Here is a 26,218-nt window from a genome sequence, read left to right on the forward strand (position 1 = left end):
TCAAACTAGATGTGTCAGAGTGACGCAAATCCCCCCCCCCCCCCCCTCCCCCACAACAAGATTTATATTTATAGGACTATACATTGCTATTCTATTCAAGTGCAGTGATGATAAATGGAATTCGAGGTAAAGCATCTTTCTGTACAATGGACAATTGCACTCAGTCCATTAGCAGTGGCTCAACTTTTCAAAAATTATTCGATACGGATAGGAACCAAACATGAACTTGACCTGTATATTTTCAGGATGTATCATATCCCAAATTTCAATTCAAAATATACCTGACTAAGATAATGACTGAAAATAGAATTATTAAAAAGTGTCTAAGTCCAAGGGGCATAACTCTGCCAAATATGATCTGACTGGAACCATAAAGTAACCAATGGCCAGGGTCTAAATGTGCAGTAACTATGCACCTACTTACAAGTGAAAAGAAGAAGATATTAAAACTTAAAATCAAATACACAGAAAATATATTTACTTCTAAATGTTGCATGCTGTAAAAGCTGATATCTAATATGGGAAATCTTCATGTTTGTGTGATTTCAAATCTTTGTGTGTGGTTTTTTGGGTTGGGTTGGGGGGGGGGGGTTGCCAAAAATTGATGAGAATTGACAGAGTTATTTGCCTTCTATGACATCATCAGTGACAATCAACATCAGAAAACACTCAGCAAAGTAATAAAACTGTTGTCATTTTGTAAAATGGCACGTTTTAGTGACAGTGATGGTGATATGCCCGAGATTAACCTTTCAATAAATATAAAACCCTACATGTTTGAGCCAATTAAGGCAATCTGTTCACCTCATACAAGCGATTCTTCAACCAAAAGTTAGAATGAACATAATTAACTCACTAAGAATCCTCAGTCTGATGAGGCAGATATTGCAGATAATGGCTATAAAATGTATGTGTTATTATTCATCAGTTTCAGTGTTTACATTCATCCATCATACATAAAGTTCACTAGAACAACCACAGGTGAACAATAATGGATGTATAATTTTGCAAGACATTTTTTTTTAATGTACTTAAAGATCATATTTTTTGTTTACATCCAAATTAAGTTCAATTAATGTTGGCTGGATACCCCCCCCCCCCTCCCCCAACCTTTTTTGTTCTAAAACCAAAGAAAATGTAATAAACAGAAAAATTCAATGCTATGTGCTTAGATATAACATTTATTTCACTTGTAAAATAGGAATTTTTTTCTTCATATTTTCACGAGTGCAAAGCACTTGAGAAAAAAAAAACACCTGTCTGCGACTACAAAGTGTACTTCTTAGGTAACCTCCACTTAAGAGCAAATTTACCTGTCTGCTGTCTCCTGACGAGATATTAGATAGGGGACCAGTCAATTCTACCATCCCCAACCTTAAGCGAACTCCGACAAAAACCGTGTCCACATAATGTACATAATCTAGCATCCGCTTCTCCCTTTTATCAAGTTTGTAATGCATCATTCATTCAGAAAACATATACTACCGTATAGTATTATAGTATTAGTATTGCACTTTAATTGTTAAGGAGGTATGCTACACCAGAGAAATGATATGGATGAAAAGTGGAGGATATGTATGACAATATTTTGAAATTGAAAACTTTCAAATTTACTTTATTTATAGTAAAAAAAATTCAGTTTTGTTAGAAAGCAATCTGCAAAAAAACTAAAACCCCTGCTGGGCTCGAACCCGCGATCTACAGTTCAGCAGTCGATGTGCTAACCTACTCAGCTAGGCAATGATTTTTTAAATGAATAGGTAAATATTGCTGATATTCATATTTTCATCCATGTTTTAAATGGAAGTCAGCCATTATGACAATGTAGAGTACGTCCTTAATGTTGCCAACATAACAATTCACATTTCATGTAACATGACAGAATTCACATGATTAGCGCAGCACTTTTGATTTTGGTCCATCTTCATGGTAAACTGGAGATAAAAGGAATTTTCAAAAGTATTTTCTATCCATTATGGCTGGAAAATTCATTTTTCAAAACTGATTGATCATCATTGATAATTAACTTTTTCAGGCATTACCCATATGGTTTTGAGTTTGTAAAACACCTGCTCAATTCTCAGACTTCCTCAAACAGTATCGACATCAGCAAGAGATTAATGTTTCAAATTCCATTTCATATGCACTGGCTGGTATTTGTTTTATAAAATTAAGGACTAATTTGAAGTCCTGAATCCTATCATCAAGACTTTCTACATCTATTGATTTATCAATGATTGTACATTGCAGTGCAAGATCTGAGGGAATTGCGGGGGTTCATTCCCCCCCATATGTGCTTCAAAAATTTCCAACAACAACAAAAATTGTTACATTTTCCAACAATACAGGCTGCATAAAGTGTGTAACACAGCATTCGTCCCCGGGAACAATTTTCTCGACTGTAATCATGGAAGTCAGATATTGAATATTTCCAGAGAAGACTACTTCCAAGTTTGGGGTGTTTTTTTTTGGACATTCTTTTTATTTATATTCACATAATCATCAGTAAAAGTAATGAAGATTTGATACATTCTCACACCACCTCATACTACTACATTATCATACAGCATAGTTGGTTGTTTTAAAATATTTCATATTATAAATCAAAGATAGTTTTCCAGTTTGCCAAAAGTCAGTCCAAAATTAAAATTTTAAGTCTTTATTCTAAATTTTTCTCTAAATGTAGTAAATTGAAAGTTAAATTCAAATTTGTTCCATTTTTTTTTTATCTTAAAAAAAAAATCTGTGTTGAATTAGAAAAGGGGAGGGGGGGGGGTAAGGTCAAGCAAACTTGATTGGGATATAGCACAAGTCCAATACGGAAGTTCCGAGTTCCCCAAGAGTTATTTCCCTTTGTCGAACTCTTCCGTAAATTATGACGTAATATATGATGACAGTGGGTACAGTTGCTAATTACTATCGTTGTATTATTTCTTAAAAGATGATATCCAGAGTTTCTGAGACCATCCTATCTCAGGGAAAAGGCAACTTTAGTGAGTTTATGAGTATTGGATAACAAAATGGCTCAAACAAATATTGTTAATTGCCATCTTTCTTTGATAAAAGCGTCACTCATGTAGAAGAGGAAACGAATAATGATTCAATAGCCAACTTGATGATCTTATTCAAACAGATTATGCTTGATATGGCCAGAATATGCATACCAGTGATTGATATAAACAAAAGTTACGCTTTTATTACATTAATCGTATGTAATCGTTATGTACAATGCCAGTCTACGATATAATGTATACATTGTGTACCCACCATACGTCATAAAATGCGAAAGAGTTCGACAAAGGGAAATAACTTTTGGGTAACTCGGAACTTGCGTATTCAAAAGCACTGGTCATTGTAACCATTAGTTGCTTTCGACCACATGTTACAAAATGGGCTTTGACATACAGGTAAGTTTGGATTACTTTACCTCATCTGTAAACCCCCAGGGTTCAGAACAAACCATGGACCAAAAGTCTATTTCATATTGTATATCAATATCTCAAAAGTTCTACAAACATTGGAGTGGATAATTAGAACTTAGTGTTATTGAAGCATTTCCTGAAACTGACAAATTCCTTCAACAAATGTACTACGTAATAATAGCATACATACAAAATACATATGATATTTAGAAATACATTGTATATCAAACTTACTACAAGGACATACCATATCATCACAACAGGCAGTATTTCCACGTGTGTGCATAAACTTCCTCATTTTTCCAAATTATTTCCACCATCTAAATGCTAAATGAAAACTGTGCATGTGCCAAAAGCATGTGCGGATAGCATGTGTAACTGTAAATTGCCAATTCCCAATATCATCTTGCCATCAGGAAGAAATCCCCCCTCAAAACTTCTAATGCAGATAATTGGTTCCCTTTCCCCCCATTGCTTCAGATCTACCTAGCCATCTGATGCCCTTGCTTTTTGGTCACTTACAGTATTATCTTGTGTCAAACTGCCAATTTATCATAGCAAATATCAATTAAATAAAATATTTCCCTGACAGTTTTCAATATGGTACTAGTTGCTGAGAATCTCAGACATTATGATCAGACTTCAGAATATAAATGTAACTCTTATCTGATTTCATGGGGCAGTTAACAACTTTCACTATAGCCTAGCTTAGCCTTTATCTCTGGAGATTCAGGAAATATCTATATCAACTAACACCCTATCTGAGCACATTTATCAGGAACCTGAATAATTTCATTGATTAATTTATTACATTGCTTCAGTATAGCAACCCTCATATCAGGTCTGACAGTTACATTGAAGTACAGTATTTCTAAATTTTTATTGTAATTCCATCACATTTAAAATGGGTAACTTTACCCAAACAGATTTAAGGGCTGCAGTGTGTCTTATCCCCACCAGAAAACATTTTTTTTTAATTCAAGAAGGCTTATGTTCACACTGAGCCTGTCAACTAATCCTTCCTATGATTTACATGATAAAACATTGTTTTAACAAGAGTAGCACCAACGGTACATAATACACCTGTAAAAAGCTATAATAGGGTGTTTTTCTTACACCATGATTTGTAGAACTTGGCTTCAGGTTGTATTAGCAACCATCAGGATGTGAAATTCTTTCTTTGCATCGAAAAAACCCAGACAAATCATGTACTGTCTATGTGATATTTTCACTTGGCATAATTAAGGTGTATGTGTACAGAGTTTGATGGTCCTAGCCCCAACGCTTTGGTCTGTATCCTGCTACTATGACAAACAATAGGCATCCTCCACTTGGCATAAAGTGTATATGTACCAGGTTTGATGGTCCTAGCCCCAACAGTTCAGTCTGCATACTGCCTACAAGGTTTCCTATTAAGCGATGCTGCAACCTTGACCTTTGACCTCTAACCTTGAAAAACAATAGGCATCTTCCTCTCATCATGGTAATCAAATGTACCAAGTTGTAAAATCCTGAAGCTTATGGTCTGTATCCTGCCCACAAAGTCCAAACAGACAGAAAGATGACGCCATGCCATAATATGTCCCATCTTCAACGCACGTGTAAAAAAACAATACAGGAGAGTGTATGTCTACATCCCTCCTTTTTTTCTTGTAAGAAAGATGCACCAGATGTCTTACAAGTATATAGAACTGTTCTCATTTTTTAGAAGTTTTCTTTTAAATCAACTATGAAACTAATTCATCTATGGGGGATACATGTTCTTAACTCTGTAATTCCACTGTAGTACTTGGAGGGCTATTTACAGCCATACATGCAACAACTTTACGGTTTTGCCATCGTCACAACACTTCAGTATAAAATTTATCACATCTTATGTCCATTTACTGTTGACATCAAGAGGTTTTATAAGTGTTAAACTGATATTAACACTTACTTTGAAATTCCTATTTAACTGACTCTTAACAAAATGACCAAAGATTTTGTGACAGCTGCATGAGAAACAACACAGTTTAAAGGAGGGAGGCATGTCAACCTAATTATGGGCTATATGGATGGTGGATACCGACGTGGATAGCTAACTCAGTGGTTACCTGACCACTGAACACCCGACAAGTAATGCTGGGGGCCCAGGTTCAAATACCAGTCTGGTCTTTTGCATTTTCTCACTTCTTGTAACATTTGGTGCCATTGACCATTCCTAGACTTACAGGTGAAAGTTCTGCCTAAGTCATGTTCACAAATAAAGGAGTGCTAATTTTAAAATGAAACAATTCAACTACAACAAATTGTCACTGGATTGTATTTATAAAATTTAGATGATTTTTTAAAAAAAACAATTCAACATGCATCTACCATATTGCCATCTGTACAAATATATACTCTGGACAAATGGAAAAAATAACCATAACTTCCTTGAATGTTAAGAAACCTCATTCAAAATAGAAGGTGAACAACTTCATTATTCATATAAGATATACTCCGAGTTTTAATCAAATCTGTTCATAATTTCTCAGGACAAGTTATGTCCATGGAGGGAGAGACATACAGACAAGGTGACGTGCCACAATATGCCCCCTCTAAACCAGTGACAGCAGAGCAATGATTCTTACTTGTAGTACAATACCAGATAATATTGTAACTACCAGAACAATACCCTACCTACACGCACTGTCAGCTGTCCTACCCCAATTTATCTTTTCACAGCAATGACCAAAGCAACTCACCTTTCTTTTCTTTTTTCCCCCAGATGTGGAGTATACACTTCTTGCACTAGCTCAACCCCACCCTCTCCTACACGATTTCCCCCCTTAAATCATACTATCATTCATAATCTGACTAATGGTTAATTCCCCATAAAAAAAAAAAACACTTTCTAAACACTGCAGCCCACTTCAGCTCTGACATTATACCTATACAGTGGTCTCCTACCTGCCTGCACGTGCAAACTCCATTAGTGCAAATATAAACCTATTAATCAGATTCACCACTGCCAAGAGCTGATAACATGCTGACAACTTAATCACCTGCAGGTCCCAATGTGTAGCTCTTCCAGGTAGAAATTTCATTCACAAATCTGAGTCACAAACCCACAATAATCACACAAAGTAAACTCTCTTCACTGACTGAAAATTGATTTCACTTTTTCAAAATTCTAAGTTTCAGTGTCTACCTCACAGGGTAAATAGCAAGTTTTTAAGATAATTTTTTTTTTTAGATACATTTGTAGATTGTTTTGTTTTGTTTTAGTTTTTCTTCAAATGGCATTATTCAAAAAGAAGCAGAGCAAAAATGGGTCTTCAAAATGAGTGAAAAAATTATCATGTGTCATAAACATTAAATCACAATGACTCCATTTTCCCTACCCACTTTCAGTAACACAAAACCATTTGCAGTATTACCAAATATGAGGCATTTAGTATTATTTTAAAAAGTTTTACTTCAATTTAGTTTTTTTTTTTTTTGTAGCACTGAATACCAGCAGTTGTCTGTGCCTATCCTGTAAGAGTTCCCCCCCCCCCCCCTTTCCGCCCGAATTTACTGAGGATTTCCTTTGTATAGTATATATATGTATGTTATGACATACGATGTTTGGTATCTGCATGGTGCAGTGCTTCACTTTCAAGGAACAAGAGGCCCACAGGCCTTATTGGTCACTTGAGCACTAATGAAAAAGTATCACTACCCCCAAGGGCTATGAAATCTAGAAAAAAAATTCCTGTTCTGAATATCTAAGCTAAATTCTAAATCTGATGTTCAGCAACAGTATAAAACAAGATGTGTTCTTAAAACTCCAATACTCTGAAAAGTGTATACACTGACGAAAGGCTTTGAATAATTTACCGTATTCGTCCTATTGAGTGCCCTATCCCCTATAAGTGCCCCCTGGGACTTTTATCAACTCTCAAAAATTAAGCCCCCCCCCCCCCCCCCCCTCATTGAAATACAGTACTACTCACATTTCTGATAATAGAGTTTTTAATCTCTCTAGCAATCTTGGTTCTGCACTGAATTTTATAATACATGGTATCTCTAGTCCACTAATACAGGTATCTTCGGAGTAGCGATAGTTTCCATTTACATTGCAATTCAAAGTCCCCCCATGTTTTAAAAAGAATGCTACAACTTTACTTATTTTTTGAGGCACATGTCATGTCCAACTATTCAACTATTGCACTGTCTTTACAACAGCAATCGCATATTTATCCATAGGATTGTTGATTTCTCTTTCTGTTTCGAGAGTTTCTCCCTGGAATGGATCCCAGATATCTCTGTAAACATGAAATCCCCTATGCAAGAACTATATTCATACTCGGCCATAGTTGTACTGCGAAAGTGAAACCGAAAGTTTAGTAGATCGTACGTGGTATATTAGTCAATGACAAAAATGGCAGTGAAAGTAATGGCTATACTACCGTATATTTTTTTGCATTACAACTGATGATTTGAAATATAGACATGAATGGATTAATTATTAGTGTTAAAAGAAATGTAATAAAATTTATGTGCAATTTGATATTCATTATTCAAAACATTTTTCAAATTCACTTAATTCAATATTCAAATTTAATGGAAATATTTCAGCATAAAGTACCAAATAACCGCCCCTCCCCCTCCAATTTTCTAAGCGCCCAGGGCGCTCAATAGGACAACTAAGGTAATAGGTGTATTAACATTAAAACATTAAAAGATATGACTAATTTGGACCCATCTTGGAGTCAAAAACCCTGGGTTGAAAAATTCACCATTTTTTAGTACATCCTTCTCTGCTATTCCTATTAAAGTATGCATTTAGATGTTATACAGTATCAGCAAACTTACACATAAATACTATTTACTAAGTTTGCCCCTCACCCTGGGGTCAGAGCCCCTACCCTGGGGATCACGAAATTTAAAATTTTGGTAGAGGCCTTCCTGTTCTACATCACTATGCAAAATTTAGTTTTTCTTTAACATGTGCGGTTGTAGAGAAGATTTTTGATTTTGCCCCACCCCTAAAGCCCCAGGAGTGTAGGAATCCTGAAATATACAGTTTATGTTCTCTTGTCCCAAAGATGCTTCATACCAAATTTGAAAAGAATTGGAATAGTAGTTATCAAGAAAAAGTAAAAAAAATTCTATTACTGACCATTTTGGCCCCATGATCAAACAGGCATTTATTATCTGATTTGGAAAATAAATGAGAAATTCCTTCGATTATTATTTTAAAAATACAATCATATAATTGTATAATTTGCTTAAAGTATATAATACATGAAACTTACATAACTTCATGAAAAACACATACTCATTCCTATTGTAATATCCAATTAATATATATACAGCTTTAAAAGATTCAGGAAATGCTTTCACTTTACGGTAACAAAATTCAGCACTTTGTGTATATCTTTGGTCAATGCATAACTTTAAACAAAACATACTGTAGCTGTTTTTCTTCATGGATGCTTAAATTGATTGATGCAGCATTTGTGTTAATCAATTGTTTATTTAAGTATTACCAATCAACTCCAAAGGCAGTATGTCAAATGTGTTTCCCCTCATCTTAAATACCACGTGCTTCATCTTTCCTTTTCATCAGCTGTTTGTTAGCACTCCCTCTCTTTCACCTAATGCAATCAGTGGTTTACAACTTTTCTGCAATTTCCGGGCTTTGAATTTAGATAAGTATAGGAATGCCAGTAAATTGGAATGAACCATGATTTGTCATTTCATGGGTGATTCAAGGGGAGGGTGGAATGTTAATCAGAGTTCACACAAGCACTAATGGGTGGAATATAACAACCGTATAAACTCAGGGTCCCAACCTCCTATCGTTAATATATACCACAATTTAAACTATATCACAATAATACTGTTTTGTAAAATGCTATACTGATATTGTGAAGCAAAATTTCAATATTAAAAGAATGGCGAAAAACTAAATAGCTGCTGAACATCAGTATCCAACATTGCAACATATTTATGCAAAATTTCAAGTTTATAATGCTGAAAAATAACTGAAAATGTGAACTTTACCTGAATATTAGGGTTATTTCTCCTTGTTCTGAAAGACACACCATCTATTCCAAAATTCAGTGGTTCACAATACCTGTTAAAGACACATCACAGACCTCATCTCCTGAATGAGAGGACATTATGAAATTGCCAGATTCATTTAGCACATAGATCACAATCTCTGCATGCCTTATTACTGCACTGTATCACAGATGATGTCACTGTTATGGAGCACAATTTCAAAATTTTTTTGGTCTCTTTCACATGAAATGTTAGTCAATTATTTTGCATAGGGTTTGTAAATTGTGACTCAATTTGTATGATCAATATAGTCATCACAGGAACGTCCATTACTTAGACAAATATTTATAAAGATGTTATTAAATTACTGTTTGCAATTGCTATGAAAATTTTAACAGCTGCATTATACCTAATAGCAAATTTCTATTAGTTATAAATTCAAATGGACCTTAATCACACATTGCCATGGTTTCATCATTTTCATGGGCATCAAAATTTGTGTATTTTCGTGGAAAGCTACTTTATGTTTATAAAAGAATTATACTTCAAATTCCGTGTTCTGCCACAACCACAACACAATATATTAAAAGGAGGCCCATGGGCCACATCACTCACCTGATTCACCTTGGCCCGTATTTAAAGATTTTACCTATATATATTTGTATGTAAAACTTTGATCCTCTATTGTGGCCCTATCCTACCCCTGGGGGTCATGATTTTAACAAACTTGAATCTGCACTATGTTGGGAAGCTTTTATGTAAATTTCAGCTGTTTTGGTTATGGTTCTTGAGAAGATTTTTAAATGACCCCACCCTATTTTGGCATTTTTGTGATTATCTCCCCTCTGAAGGGGGCATGGCCCTTCATCTCACAAATTTGAATCCCCTTCACCCATAAATGCTTTGTGCCAAATTGGTTGAAATTGGACCAGTGGTTCTGGATAAGAAGATTTTTCAAAGTCGCGAATGTATTTTTACTATTTCGCTATCATCTCCCCCTGGAAAGGGGCATGGCCCTTCATTTGTTAAAATTTGAATTCCTTTCATCCAAGGATGCTTTGTGCCAAGTTTGGTTGAAATTGGCCCTGTGGTTGTGGACAAGATTTTTAAATGTAGTTAATGTATTTTTGCTATTATCTCCCCTTGGAGAAGGGTGTGGCCTTTCATTTGTTAAAACTTGAATTCCCTTCACCCAAGGATGCTTTGTACCAATTAAGTTTGGTTGAAATTGGCTCAGTGGTTCTGGGTTTACAACAACGAAAAACAACTAACAAATTTCAATCAGAAAAGCTCACTTGAGCCTTTGGCTCAGGTGAGCTAAAATTAGTCATCATTATCAAAAAAGAAAATTACCACCAAAATAAACCGTTCATTGGTCAAAACTGGCTCTCTTTCTATGATATTGAAGAGTGTTCATAAAATGTTAGTTGTTAAATGAAAGGTTTCACCCTAATAAAATAAATTTTAAGAAGCAACAATATTAAACTTTTTAAAGATATACTTGGTAGCAACATCATGGGAAATGTATATATACAAAAACCAAGTTTGATGATCCTAGCTTTAGTGGTACTGTTTGATGATCCAAGTCTTAGTAGTACTGTTTGATGATCCAAGTCTTAGTAGTACTGTTTGATGAGGATAGTCATAGTAGTACTGTTTGATGCTGAGAGTCTTAGTACATGTAGTACTGTTTGATGCTGAGAGTCTTAGTAGTACTGTTTGATGAGGATAGTCTTAGTAGTACTGTTTGATGCTGAGAGTCTTAGTAGTACTGTTTGATGCTGAGAGTCTTAGTAGTACTGTTTGATGAGGATAGTCTTAGTAGTACTGTTTGATGCTGAGAGTCTTAGTAGTACTGTTTGATGAGGATAGTCTTAGTAGTACTGTTTGATGCTGAGAGTCTTAGTAGTACTGTTTGATGCTGAGAGTCTTAGTAGTACTGTTTGATGAGGATAGTCTTAGTAGTACTGTTTGATGCTGAGAGTCTTAGTAGTACTGTTTGATGAGGATAGTCTTAGTAGTACTGTTTGATGAGGATAGTCTTAGTAGTACTGTTTGATGAGGATAGTCTTAGTAGTACTGTTTGACGAGGATAGTCTTAGTAGTACTGTTTGATGATCCTAGCATTAGTAGTACTGTTTGATGATCCTAGCATTAGTAGTACTGTTTGATGATCCTAGCATTAGTAGTACTGTTTGATGAGGATAGTCTTAGTAGTACTGTTTGATGATCCTAGCTTTAGTAGTAAAGTTTGATGATCCTACCCTTAGTACAGACCCTGACGCGTACTACTACACCACTTGCACGGAATGAAACAAAACGATTCTTGCACGGAACGCTGAATGGTTTGCACAGAACAAAACGATTCTTGCACGGAACGGTGAACGGTTTGCGCGAAACGCTGAATGGTTTGCACAGAACGATTAGCACGAAATGCTTCCCATTTCCTGAACGGTCTGCGCGATTTGCACGAAACAGTAGGCATGGCTTGCAGGCTTTGTAAATGATTGTGAATGGTTTACATGAAATGGTAGGCGTGGCCTGAACGCTTTAATTATGACTAAACAGTTGATAAATTAAGCACTAAAATTTTTACATTTATTACGTTTTGGTCATTTTTGAGAGGAAGTGAAAGTGGATTTTTTAATTCGTATACAATAATTGACGGAAGAATGTGTGAAAAAAAAAAGAAACATACAAACAAACAAAATATGGGATTTATTGAACTTCAGTAAATGTGCTTTGTATCAACATTTTATTGATGATATTGATGACTGACAAAACAGATATTAATCATGTATATACATGAGCAAAGAATAAAAATCTTATCACCTAAACAAATAAAAATTAAAAATATCTTTACTCTTAAACAAACCTTTAGAAAACTCTGTACTTTCATTAAGAAAATAATAAAATAAAATGTGCTCCCCTACCTAGAATGCCCATACTTCACATTAATAATAACACGATTTTTTCTAACTTGATAAATGCTTTATTACACACATGTATTATATAGCTTTTTGTCTTTATATTTTGTATATACCATTGCATAATGGTGATGAGATCCTATAAATTGAATTGAGTACATGTAGTCTTGAAATATCACAAAGTATACAGTTGACAACGATTGAAATAAAAATACAGACGTTTTCTTGTTTATTCAGTGACTCACAAACTTGGGCGTCTTCTGAATGAAAGTTGTAAAACAAACGACTAGATTTTGGTCAATTATAATAATACGGGGGTAGAATTCATCTCATCTCCGCTAGCAATGGGTTTTGGGTCAACTGTGCCTTCGTGGACGAATAATCTTGGCTAGCGAAGATGGGGAAAAAATGCATAGATAGTCCGCTTGCATAAACATGTATTATGAAGGTTAAATCGAAAAATTATCCAGTAAATTCAATGATGTTGTAGTATATATAGCTTGTATTTATTTTATTTTTGACTGAGAGGGAGATAGACAGCTATAAGCACGTAACATCATTTTAGAGGGGGGGGGGGGGGGGGGGCTCATTCATTAGTCCTAACCCGTGCCAGCGGAAAAATTTAATGTGTAAAGAAAACAATATGGGAAATTAAAAAAAATCACAATAAAAGGGGATGGATAATTAATCAGAAAGAAATTGTACTTTCAAGATTTATACTGAACGTATTAAACTTCCAGTATCTGCATACATTCATGAATATTATAATCAATGATTACCAATGTTCTCTCTCTCATTATCTAATGCATCTAAATTTTAAAATGATTTCATACAGCAATTAAAGATTTTAATAATCGATAGCGTATATGAATAAAAGTAAATAATCGTTAAGTCATTTCTGTTTATATTGGTATCAGTCTTTTTTCATGAACTAGTTGCAATTGACACCGAGGTTTTACATCCTTAAATATTGATTACAGGCACGTAGAATCGGAGAGGGTGTAATATGATAGCTAGGGATTTAGCCTTGTAGCGACCTACCCAATGCGCGATTTAAGAAATTGAAGTCGGAAGGGGAAATTGAGACAGTTTCAGACTACTACCCCCCCCCCCCCTCCCCCTACACGTACAGGTTTTCGTAATCGGACAATTTAAGCACCATTTTTTGTTGTTAACTTATTGCTTGTCAAGAATTTTACCCAACTTAACCGGCAACATACCCCTTCTGATACATTGAAAAATATAAGTAATGTTAGCACAGGGCTCTATAAAGTTCAATCTGTAGTTTGGTCATACTTCGTCATTCAATAACTTATTTTAAAAAATTTTAAAAAATGTTTGTCGGGTTATCGGTACTATGATGTATGACTATAACAATGACTTGTGTATAAGTTGACATTCTATGCAAATTCAAAGGGTTTTTCGCCTCAGTAGAACAATTGGGGGGTCAGTTAATCCGTGTATTTGAAATCAACAGAAATGCTTGGCTTCCTGCGGAAAGTGTGAAATATATTGGGTCAGCGCAAGATACTCGTGATCTTAGACTAGATCTGATATCGTGCCGACCCAATATATATCACACTTAATTTTCATAAGAAGTTAAAACCCAGACTAGCTAACCGTAATTTAGTTATACTGTGACAAAGAACCTAGGAATTTGCATGGTATATATACTTATTATACAAAAATCATTACATTATCCAGACACTCTCGATGAACATTTTTTTTTTTTTATGAAAACCTCTATCAAAGTACATTGAACATAAGTCTCGGTCAAATGTAATGAACTCTGAATTTTAAAAACAAATCATTCGATGGTTTGTATTTTTGCTTCTATTAATTATGTAATAAATTCCAATTTGTTAATCATCGACAGAGAGAGAGAGAGAGAGAGAGAGAGAGAGAGAGACAGAGAGAGCACATCGATAATTATTAAATACCCCTATTACATGTTGTACATGTATGCTTTTCATTTACTGAACATAGTAATTCACATTCAAAACAGGAATTACCTGCAAGTACGCATTATTTAAATATAGAAGTTAAGAATAGTTTAATGAACAAAGAAGACTAAAAGAAAAAATTTCAAAACCAGGTTTTCTCAAAAAAATAATATATAGTGTTTGGTATCGTTGGAATTGGCTCAAAATGCTGAAAGACAATATAAGGGGGGGGATATTAAAATTTTTTCTTTTCTTAAAATTCGACCCTTATCATGATTATTTGGCAGCTGTGTGTATTCGCAAATAACAAACACCGTGGAACATAATTTTTTTCAAGAATGTTTCGAATTTTTACAGTGGATAGTCCAGCTTTGTTTAAATTCAAAATAACTGATCGAATTCTGAACGACAATCTATGTCCACCTTTCTTGGATGCCATAGCGGAATGACTTGAACGATTCTCGGGGCGTGGCTTGAACGGTCTGCATGCTTCTGTAGGCGTGGCTACTGAATTAAATGTTTCTTGCACGAAACGGTTTGCACGCTTTGCATGGAACGGTGAACGATTTGCACGAAACGCTGAACAGTCTGCACGGAACGGTGACTGGTTTACACGGAACGAAACGAAACGCTTTGGAGGTGTAGTAGTACGCTTCAGGGTCTGTAGTACTGGTTGATGATCCTACCCTTAGTAGTACTGGTTGATGATCCTAGCATTAGTAGTACTGATTGATGATCCTAGCATTAGTAGTACTGGTTGATGATCCTAGCATTAGTAGTACTGTTTGATGATCCTAGCATTAGTATTACTGTTTGATGATCCTAGCATAAGTAGTACTGTTTGATGATCCTAGCCTTAGTAGTAGTTTTTCCTTTCATGATTTCCCCCATGAAAGTATGACCTTGAACTTGAGAAATAGAAGACATCTTCTTCTGTGTACTAGGTCTGATTAACAAAGCCTTATTAGTTCTCTTTTATCTTGCATTATGTTGATATGATTATAAATAAACATGACTGAAGAAGACCAGTAATACACTAGTATACACACACTTACATTACACACACACTTACATTATACACATACTTACATTATACACACACTTACATTACACACACACTTACATTATACACATACTTACATTATACACATACTTACATTACACACATACTTACATTATACACACACTTACATTATACACATACTTACATTATATACACACTTACATTATATACACACTTACATTATACACATACTTACATTATACACACACTTACATTATACACACATTTACATTATACACACACTTACATTACACACATACTTACATTATACACATACTTACATTACACACACACTTACATTACACACACTTACATTACACACATACTTACATTATACACACACTTACATTACACACACACTTACATTACACACACTTACATTACACACATACTTACATTATACACACACTTACATTATACACATACTTACATTATACACACACTTACATTATACACACACTTACATTATACACACACTTACATTATACACATACTTACATTATACACACACTTACATTATACACATACTTACATTATATACACACTTACATTATACACACACTTACATTATACACACATACTTACATTATACACACACTTACATTATACACACACTTACATTATACACATACTTACATTATATAGACACTTAGATTACACACATACTTTCATTATACACATACTTACATTATACACATACTTACATTATACACACACTTACATTACACACATACTTACATTATACACATACTTACATTACACACATACTTACTTTAAACACATACTTACATTATACACATACTTACATTATACACACATTTACATTATATACACATTTACATTATATACACACTTACATTATACACACACTTGTAAACACTATATACACACTCACATTATACACACACTTATAATATACACACACATAGACAGTGGGAAAAGTTTTAAACAGATTCAACTTTAAAATATACTGATGGCTAACATTTCTAAGATATTTTTTAATTCTTGAGATCTATCTGGCTTATGTTCATTAAAGATGTCCTAGTACAGAAATTGTAACCTAAATCTGACTCATCCTTATCAACAGATTAATTCTGACACTAAATTTTAGGACAAATTTCATTACATGTAACTTTACGAAAAGGGCAGGGTCTTTATGTTCAATGGATACAATTCACATGTGACAAAAAAACAGCTAAACTGATCAGAAATAGGTAATATACACCAAATCAAGCATTTACCTTACAATCGGGACACGTTTTCTCAATCCATTCACCAAACTGATTAGATCCAGTCACAACACAGCAAACCACAAACTTGTCTTCATTGTTAAATTCCTGGAGAAAATAGTGTGACCTTACGTCAACTGTGAAAACAGGTATTCAACTCAAGCCATCTACAGGAATGCAGCACACAGGTAAGGGTCCGGGATCATTTTAAATCTGTGATACATATGAATTAGATTCGTAAGGCATATAACATTACACATCAACTGACAGAACAAATAAGTGCACACAATTTCATTGCAGAGCTGCTGAGGTAACCCTTGAAGATGAAAAATGTACTTGCTCAAGCCATTCCTCCATAAATCACAATTTAAAGATTATCATTATAGTCCAGCACAACAATTTTTCTTTTTATCAATTTCAAGAGGCCCATGGACTTTAAAAACACATGAGTATCACAAATAAAAACAAGAGGCCCATGGGCCACATCACTCACCTGAGTTACCTAGGCTTAATAAGGCTATGTACAGCACACTGCATAGTCATAAGCCAACCCTGATGTAAAATATGAGGTTTTAATGTTTCTCCATTTCAAATTCATATTTCTGACATTTTATCATCGACCTTGAATGTCACCAATTCACCCTAATCCAAAGTCATACAATTTCCTTGTAGGCAACCATTGTGCCAAGTATAAACATTTACTATTTTTTAATTTCTAAGTTATGACCAAGAGAAACAACCTATTTTAACTTCTGACCTTGGCCAACACTGACCTTAGTCAACAAGGTCAAATGAACTTGGTTTAGGATCTTGACATATTGTCTGTTACAGAAAAATGTGGTGACCTTTGTGCCAAGAATTACTTATGTCTTTCCATTACAAAGATAGGGCTTCAAATAGATATTTCTAACATTTTTTTAACAGATGACCTTGGCAAAATAGTACAGGATTATATATCCATGGCATGGGTTAATAAAATTTGGTAGAGGAAACCATTCTCAGCCTAATAATGTACACATTTTATGTGTCTAATATTTTCTGTTAAATATGAATAATTTTCAAGCGTTTCATACATTTTAACTGAACAAGTCATCATTCCTTAGCACCAAATCCCCGAGGGCCATGAATTTGAATTTCACATTTTCGTAGAGGCTTCCAAGATCAGTATCACCAAGCATTTAATTTTGGTTGTTTGATGTTTGCAAGTCAAAAAGTGTCTTTTATAAATATTGCACTTTCCCTAAAAGGGCCATAGAGCCACACCCTATCATCAAAATCCATGACCCAGAGGCCATGAAATTCAACTTTTGTGGAGGTCTGATGTTACTAGTATGCATCCAGTTTGCTTTGTTTGGTGTCCATTAATCTAGAAGAAGTCTTCATGTAAAGAAATAATGCATTTTTGCTAGAGAACCTCCTTCATCCCTGACCCCATAGGTCATCAGAATTTATCTTATCTTTAAAAGCCTTCTTATACTCATAATTATGCATACATTTTGCCATTTAGACATTAAATTCAGAAGTAGAGAAGATTGTTTATGGAATGCATTTTTTTTAATCAAAGTTTTGGCCTGCCTTTCAGCCCCATAAGGCCAGGGGCCATGTTAAAATTCTGCTGCCATTACCCTATAGATCTATGTTATCAATCAAATACACTAGAAATTGACATGGTAGTATTTGAGAAGTTGAAAATGTTGAAATGTTAATGCACAATGATGGACAAATACAGATCATATTTGGTTACAAGAGTGGCTCATGTAACCTAAAACTGCATGCTTAAAGAAGGCAACGGTCATGATAGATATATATACAAAATCAGCTTTTAAGCAGAATTTTCCATATTGAATTGATTGATTGTATATTGTTTAACATCCCTCTCAAGAGTATCTCATATGGAGACGTCCTCATTGCTGGTGAAGGGCTGCAAAATTTAGGCCTATGCTCGGCTCTTATGGCCATTGAGCAGGGAGGGATCTGTATAGTGCCACACCTGCCGTGACACAGGACCTCGGTTTTTGCAGTCTTATCTGAAGGACCACCCCATTTCGTCACCTCTTACAACAAGCAGAGGGTACTGAGGACCTATTCTAACCCGGATCCCAATGGGATTCCATATTGAAGATATAAGGCCAATTCAACTTAATTAGTAGATTATCATCCAGGGTCACCAAAAAGTATGGGGCGGGTGGGAGAATTTTATTTTTTAATTTTTATTTTCTGAGAAAAATATGTTGTACGGTGTGACCGTTGAGACGAGCGAAGCCCATTAACATCTTGCAACACGACTTGTAGACATTTTAATGTGGTGGATGTAAACAGTTACATTGTGAAGTCATATTAGCTGCAATGTTTTTTTCTTCTTCTCTCAAACCAAGCAAAAACAAAACGTTTGAGAAAGCTTGTCTGAAATTTAAAAACGCTTATGGTACTTTCTAAACAATCTAATTATTTTAATTACGGAATTGTCAATGAAGTATACCGCAGTGACGGCGACATTTTTCCAGAAGCACTATGGGCAATACTCATTTTTTTTCAGCTGATGAAGAGATCCGCATCATATAATGGCAGATGGATATCAATCTATGCTACTTTCATACACTAATTCCAGGTTAAGCTTTAATTTAAGGATATAACAGAAATATACCAAACTTCTTCAAGATTTACGTCTTTAAGAACTCGAGAAATTAAGAAAACCATATAGATCTATTTTCTTCTCGTGGCTTTTCACGTTTCTATACTGGAAATGTAAACAAGAAGTGTAAATACCAGAGTCGGACATGGAAATATTCAGGAAATCGCAAGTTTCGCAAAATAAAAAAATCCGGAGCGGGCCAATTTTTGAGGGGCGGGCGGGGATGATAATCTATCAATTAAGCTGAATTGGCCTAAGATACAAGTATTATGAATATACAGTATAATGTCTGTACCGTTATATGTAAAACTATGGCTTTATCAATAGTCCTGTTTTGAAAAGCCCAATAATATTGTTAAAAGGGGCACTGACCTACTGGTAGTCCTGTACATATCTCTGCGAGACATTTGGGGAGTTAATTTTATCATACTACTTTTCATCAGACTGCAAGAAACCAAAATATGAAACTTGGAGCTATCTCAGATACAGGGATGTGACTGAAATCTCAGAAATCAGATGAAAATTGGTCAAAAAGGGAGGAAAACACCTCACCCTACCTGGAAAAATATCATTTTCTGTCATTTTAGATCAACCCTAGACTTAGAAGGTTTCAATTTTTTTCAAAATTGAGCCAATCAAAGGATTAATGTCCTCTGAAAAGAGGAAAAATCACATCCCTGCAAATATCAAACGAGGTTCAAAATTGACAATTTTTCCATGTTTGATCATTACAAATCAAAGAGCAATAACTCTTGCATCATACATTTGATGACATCTTTAAAATTACCTCCCATCTACCACTGTGCCTAAGGGTTTATGAGTTCTGAGGTAAATTTGAGTAATACAAAGTCAGTGAGCTTGCTCCTGCAACTTCTATCAAATTCAAAGCTTCTAACTATATACTGATCACCAATTTCAAGTCATGACATCACATTTCTTAATACAATTTTCATGATATATTTCAGGTACAATTAAGGTAGCACATCACACCAAAATTTTATTTAATGGCTCTTTAAAACACCTCTTAAGATTTAAAAATAATTAACAATCAACATTTTCATAAGTATCTTTTCCTAAAGATTTAGAACGTTTACATCGGAGTCTTTTCCATATGTTTTGTCAGATATATTCATACCATGCATCAAATCATAGCGAAATTTGGACTCTAGTTTAGAATCTCTTATTTGCAAACAAAACACCCTTTTTATCATTTTGGGAAAAATAACAAAGATTTAACATAAAATAATTCACAGCTTGTATCAATCTTTCGATGGTGAAATCATCTTTCATAAGAGGCATTTTGACGAGCCTTTACGCCATGCCAATTTGTAATCTAGAACGTCAGATTCGCTGCTTCTATTTGTAATAAATCCAAATTATAATATTATCAAAAAATATATCTGCTCGCATGTCCAAAAATATCTGCGTAAAATATTTTCAACTTTTTACAACAAGCGCTCAAACGACCTTGATGCATGTGCCCGAGAAATGACGGAATTGCGGGCTCTCGAAAAATTTCCTAACAGTGTAATACGGTGTTTTAAGTTATTCGTGATATCTATATCCTAATATGTACGATACTTCATAACACTGGATTGGAAGTTGTTCCTTATACTGCAATCGAACTGGAAGCCGAAGAAAATTTTGAAGCGCTATTCGATGCCATTCTTTAGAGAACATTGACAGCATACGATTGATTGATTATATATTGTTTAAAGTATCTCTTGAGAATATTTCACTCACATGAAGACGTTACTATTGGCGGTGAAGGGCTGCAAAATTTAGGCCTATGCTCAGCGCTTATAGCCATTGAGCAGGGAGGGATCTTTATCGTGCCACACTTGACATGGGTCTCAGTTTTTGCGGTCTCATCCGCCCCATTTATTCGCCTCTTACGACAAGCAAGGGGTACTATGGACTATTATAAATCAGATCAACAGTTAACGACAAATTCACAAAAGGTTTTTGGTGATTATTATGTGCATTCTATTAAAATTCAATAAAATACTAAAGGCGATACATTTTTAGATTTCAAAATTGGACATGTCCCTATCAATATGCATAGATCTGAATCGAAAGTTTGTAGAAATGAAACTAATATAAAATCCGTTAAAAAGATCTTATGAATTAATGTTGCAATGTACATGTATTAGGTATGAAGAAAATGTCTTTGAAACCTGAAATACTTCTTATTTATTGTAAACTATATCAACTAAGTTGAAAAATGTTAAGTTCACGTGGTAAACAAACGATATCTGATGATTTTAGATCTTTATTTTTAAGCGATCACTTTTAAAAATCCCATTTAATTCAATTTATATTATTTATATTTCTTGTATTCGCTTGCCTCATAATTTTTATCTCCAAAATAAAAAAATAAAAAAAACTTATAAAATAATCTCACCCTCTCGCCTCACTTTTTTTGTTTGAAAATCCGAAGTACTATTTTACAAATTGGTGTGGCCTTAGAAAATTTTTTAGTGTCAATGAGCTACCTTGACTTGCTTCCTATCTTGTTGCTACAAAAACATAACTTGGGAGTATATTACGAGGTCCGTTTTAAAGCATATTTTTGATAGTTCCTGGTGGTCATCTCTCTCTTACAAATGGTTAATTGTATATTTAATAATGGATGTATTACATAGCTATTGTACTTGTAAAGAAAGGTATAAAATTATCTTGATAAATCAGGATTGAACACGGGACCCTTGCATTATTAGTTAGGTAAATCTAACCACCAAGCTAACCCGGCCGATGAATGGAGTATGGATAAACAAAATAAAATTCTAACCTATTTAGAAAATTTTACAACTCTTTATATAGAGAAGTTGAAAATACAATTTTAGAAGAAAAAATGTCAGAAATGTTATGTACAACCTAAATTGGTTGAATTCAAATAAGATACGAGTGGAATTTTTAACGAGACACAAATTTAGTGATTTTCCCATAAAAATGGGCAAACATATTTAGCAAGAGCTTATTTTAGCGACTTTAAAATTACAAGAAAGAAAACTATTACCTCTGATATGGAATGAATTGTTAGTGATTTTCAATTTTAGCAATCTCATCACTAGGGAAGCGGATTATAAAAAAGCGTAAACTGACCCAAACCAGGTTATACTCGAATAACTTGCCCCAGAATAAAAGTCATTCTTTATAACTTAATGCAGGAGACAAAGATACTAACCTTCGTTTGTCAAAATGTACATAACTTGTCATCTGAGCCACAATGATTAACTTACTAAGCAACAACGATGAAACGTCTACATGTAGGGTAAAAGTTGCCATCTTAACTCCTTGTCAATTTGTATTAGTTCAACAGAGCCTGGTCTATTTATTAAATTATTGTATCCAAAGGTGAAGTTTGTCATAACAAAATATGTGTAGACTAAGCATGCAATGCGTATTTCGTTGCCCTTTAGAGATCGGATTTGAAATCGCTCATCTCCGACAGATTGAGAAAATACGGGAAATTGCATTGTTTAGGCCTAGATGTACCCAAAGTAAGTCTTCAAATATCAGAAAATGCAATAATTTGTGGCTTTTAACTCTGTGAAAACTTCTACTACATGAAAACTTACCCTTGTAAGCAACGTTGTCGCTAATAGTAAATCCGACACAAGAAAATATGTAAGCAAGTGACAAATCGCGATCCACATGTCAATGTGTCTGATGTCATGTGATAAAAATGTGACGTATGAATTTTTGTTTGCTTTGTTGAAACACGGATCAAGCAATGACCCCCCCCCCCCCCTTTCCCCAGTGAGAAAAATAAAACCAACAACAAAAAAACACCACATATATCCATATTTACACGCATACTGTATAGCTAGACAGTTTCAGAAGTTAAGAATTAAATATAAATCAAACAAAAGTTTTTCACTATGAAATTTAAGCATTAAATTCAAACCTCAGCATTAAGAATTGTTAAGAAGCACTATAACTGTTAAATGTAAATTAAGGAAAAATATGATAATAAAATACATAATATATAGCAGTTTACAGTAAATAAGTTACAAGGTACACAAACAAAACAGGTTTAAGAAGATGAAATAAAAATGAATTTTTCAAAAGACAGAACAAAAAATAAAACAAAAAGCAAAAATTGGTAGTAATGCAGATGGAAGGCTTGCAAAATTTCCATAAAAGGAAACAGCAAACTAGAACAGTATATAATATATTGAAAAAGAGATTTTCATTCAACCATGCACCTCCACACCATGTACTCGAAAGGAGCTGCATCTGCAGTCCCTACCCCCTTCCATGTATCTATAATAGTTCTAAATTGATTGAAGGAGATTTCCCTTATAGGGTTGGGTAAAGAATTTCACAGTGTCTTGTTGAAGATGTTTTACAATATTGTGATTTGCATACAAGTAGATGCTAATAATGGACAAGAAAACAATATTTGTATCAAACCGAAGAAACTTATTGTTCACGTTGACTTTCTATTCCATAGAGGGCTGAAAACAGAGCTGCAATGTAAATTTAGAAAGAGAATAAAAAATAGTTCCGGCTCTGGTTGTCAAGGGGATGTGTCCCCATACCAAACCAGGTTATACAAAAATAACCTGCATTTCTCATTTGGAATTTGACCAATCAGAGACAAGCTAGGATACAATAAGAATTAAATTATAATATATCACGAAATTTTTTCACAATATCACAATATTTTAGGACATTTTGTTTTTCCTTAACTCTGTTATTTTCATTACTGTTTTGGTGTTAAAGTGCAAAAAAGCCAAATTCAGTTTATTTTAAGCATTTATTTTGTACAACTAAATGTTATAAAACAAAATAAAAAAAATTAGATCAAATAATAATCGAATGATTGACTCACAACCTGTGACTAGAAAAATATCAGGAAATGTTTGTAAAACAATTATTGGCCCCCCATGATGGTAAATTGAAAAGGGTTATTATGCATCATTTAATTGATAGTAGACAAGATCTTCCCATGTCCAGAGGGGATTGACCATGCGACTTAAAAATCAAGAGGGATCATCTACTCCTTATGCTGTACCAGTGTACAAAGTTTGGTGTTAATCAAGCAAATGATTCTTAAATATAGGACATAATATATTACTATATCCAGTTTAACTCTTGACATTTGATCCAAAATTTTATCAGGGTCATCCATTCCTTATGATGACAGATGTACCCAGTTTGATGTCTCTCAAGATATTGAGTGGATAGTATATCCTATGTCCAGTTTGACCTTTGACTGTGACCTCAAAATCAATAGGGGTAATCTACTCCTTCAGATGTACTAGTGTACCAAGTTTGATGTCTGTAACTGATGCAATTAGGGTTTCCTAGAAATTGAGCAGACAGTATATTCCTATGTCCAGTTTGACCTTTGACCATGTGACCTCAAAATCAATAGGGGTCATTTACTCCTCACAATCTATTAGTGAACCAAGTTTAATGTCTGTCAAGGTTGATGTCTTCAAGTCAGTGCAAGTGTGGTGACGTTTAAAGGAGGGAGGGATGTAGTGATCAGCCGGCTTCGATCACTGATGGCCAAATAGCTCAGCTGATGTAGCACCTAACTAGAGATCCAGGGGGCAGTTGGTAGAGCACCTGACTAGATATTCAGGAGGCAGAACCCAGAAGTAGAACCATGGTCTGGTCCGTTGCATTTTCTCCCTTCCTGAAAATTTACACTAACAAGTTTTAAGGGAAGGCAACTCTTTCATGCTCAAAACTCAGGGACTGATCGTGACAAATTTGAATAATTTTAATTTAGTGACCCCTATATTAACACTTATTTCATGCCACTGTCCACAGGTGCTTGGGTCACAATATATGAATACAGATTTAAACTATACCTATATTTATATATGTAAACGGTTAGATTACTAGTGTTACAAATATAGGACCTACTTAGCGTACTATAGTACTGTAGCACTGCTACTAGGCTACAAGTACAAGCTAAAAATAATTCTATACAACCAACAGCAGATTTTAAAATAAAATTTTAAGTTAGTATCATTATCGATAATTTTAATACAGCTGAGGCAACCCTACCAAAAACTTTACATCAATCACAATTTTGACAACTGCACTGTAAAGTTCCCGCGTTCTCTCGTCTGCAACTTTCAATCTAAATCAAAATCATGTTGCACCTCGTATATTCCATCAATTCAAAAAATTAAAAATCATGATGTTTTTTCTTCTAATTTGCATTTAATAGTAAAGGTTCAGATACACTTGATCTATTACCTATGCATTCATTAAACCATACTTCTTTTAAAAGTTTTAAATTCTTTGTATTAGGTGTACCCGAATTGATTTTTTGATCGAGATGACAAATCAATAATCATTGCACACATGCGTGAATCTTAACATCCGGTTGACAGAAAACAATGTTGACAGAAGGTGGCAACGAGAACTGACTTATCAGAAAGGTAATAGCGTGGTGCATGTTAGGTAGAAAGGTAGTATTTGATTGCAGAGTTGACTAAACAGTACTGCTGACTGCGCTTTATGTAAAAAATCCAATGTAAGCGAAGTCAGTCAGGCATTTCGGCGGTCATACAATGACTCATAGTGCATAAATTCTGCATTCTGTTCAATGCATAATTTCTTCGAAGACTTAACATTTCTGATCAATGATTATGTGCCAGTACAACTAATCAATATATATATAGACTCTATATATATATATATATATATATATATATATATCTTTACAAAGATGTTACATACAAGATTTCTGTTCTATTTAAAGTTTTTATAGAAGTTTCTTACAGTAATAGGCATGCGATTTAATATTATATATCACAGTTTGCATTGTTGCTGTAAATTAATATCTTAGATTTGTGTGTGTGTCATTCTTTCATAGCCATTTCATGACATGTGCATATTTCATAGAAGCAGAGTTCAGTCCATGTTTCTTACTTTGATGTTTAAAATGAAATAGAAGTAAATTCGTGTTTCACCACACACATAGTCCACTCAAATAAGAGATATATATCTTGTAGG

The 26,218-nt window shown here is 34.3% G+C and overlaps 1 protein-coding gene across 1 annotated transcript in view; it reads right to left on the reverse strand.

Moving 5' to 3' along the window:
- LOC125683591 (protein TANC2-like) overlaps nucleotides 1-25,345 on the reverse strand; it is a 75,491-nt gene extending 50,146 nt beyond the window's left edge. The window contains exons 1-3 of the mRNA XM_048924901.2: nucleotides 25,262-25,345; nucleotides 16,612-16,812; nucleotides 9,438-9,510 (exon numbers count right to left, since the gene is read on the reverse strand). The gene's annotated coding sequence lies outside the window, so the exon portion shown is untranslated. The remainder of the gene's footprint in view (nucleotides 1-9,437; nucleotides 9,511-16,611; nucleotides 16,813-25,261) is intronic.
- Nucleotides 25,346-26,218: the final 873 nt, after the last annotated feature.

This window comes from Ostrea edulis, chromosome 6 (genome assembly GCF_947568905.1).
Source record: "Ostrea edulis chromosome 6, xbOstEdul1.1, whole genome shotgun sequence".
NCBI lineage: Eukaryota > Metazoa > Mollusca > Bivalvia > Ostreida > Ostreidae > Ostrea > Ostrea edulis.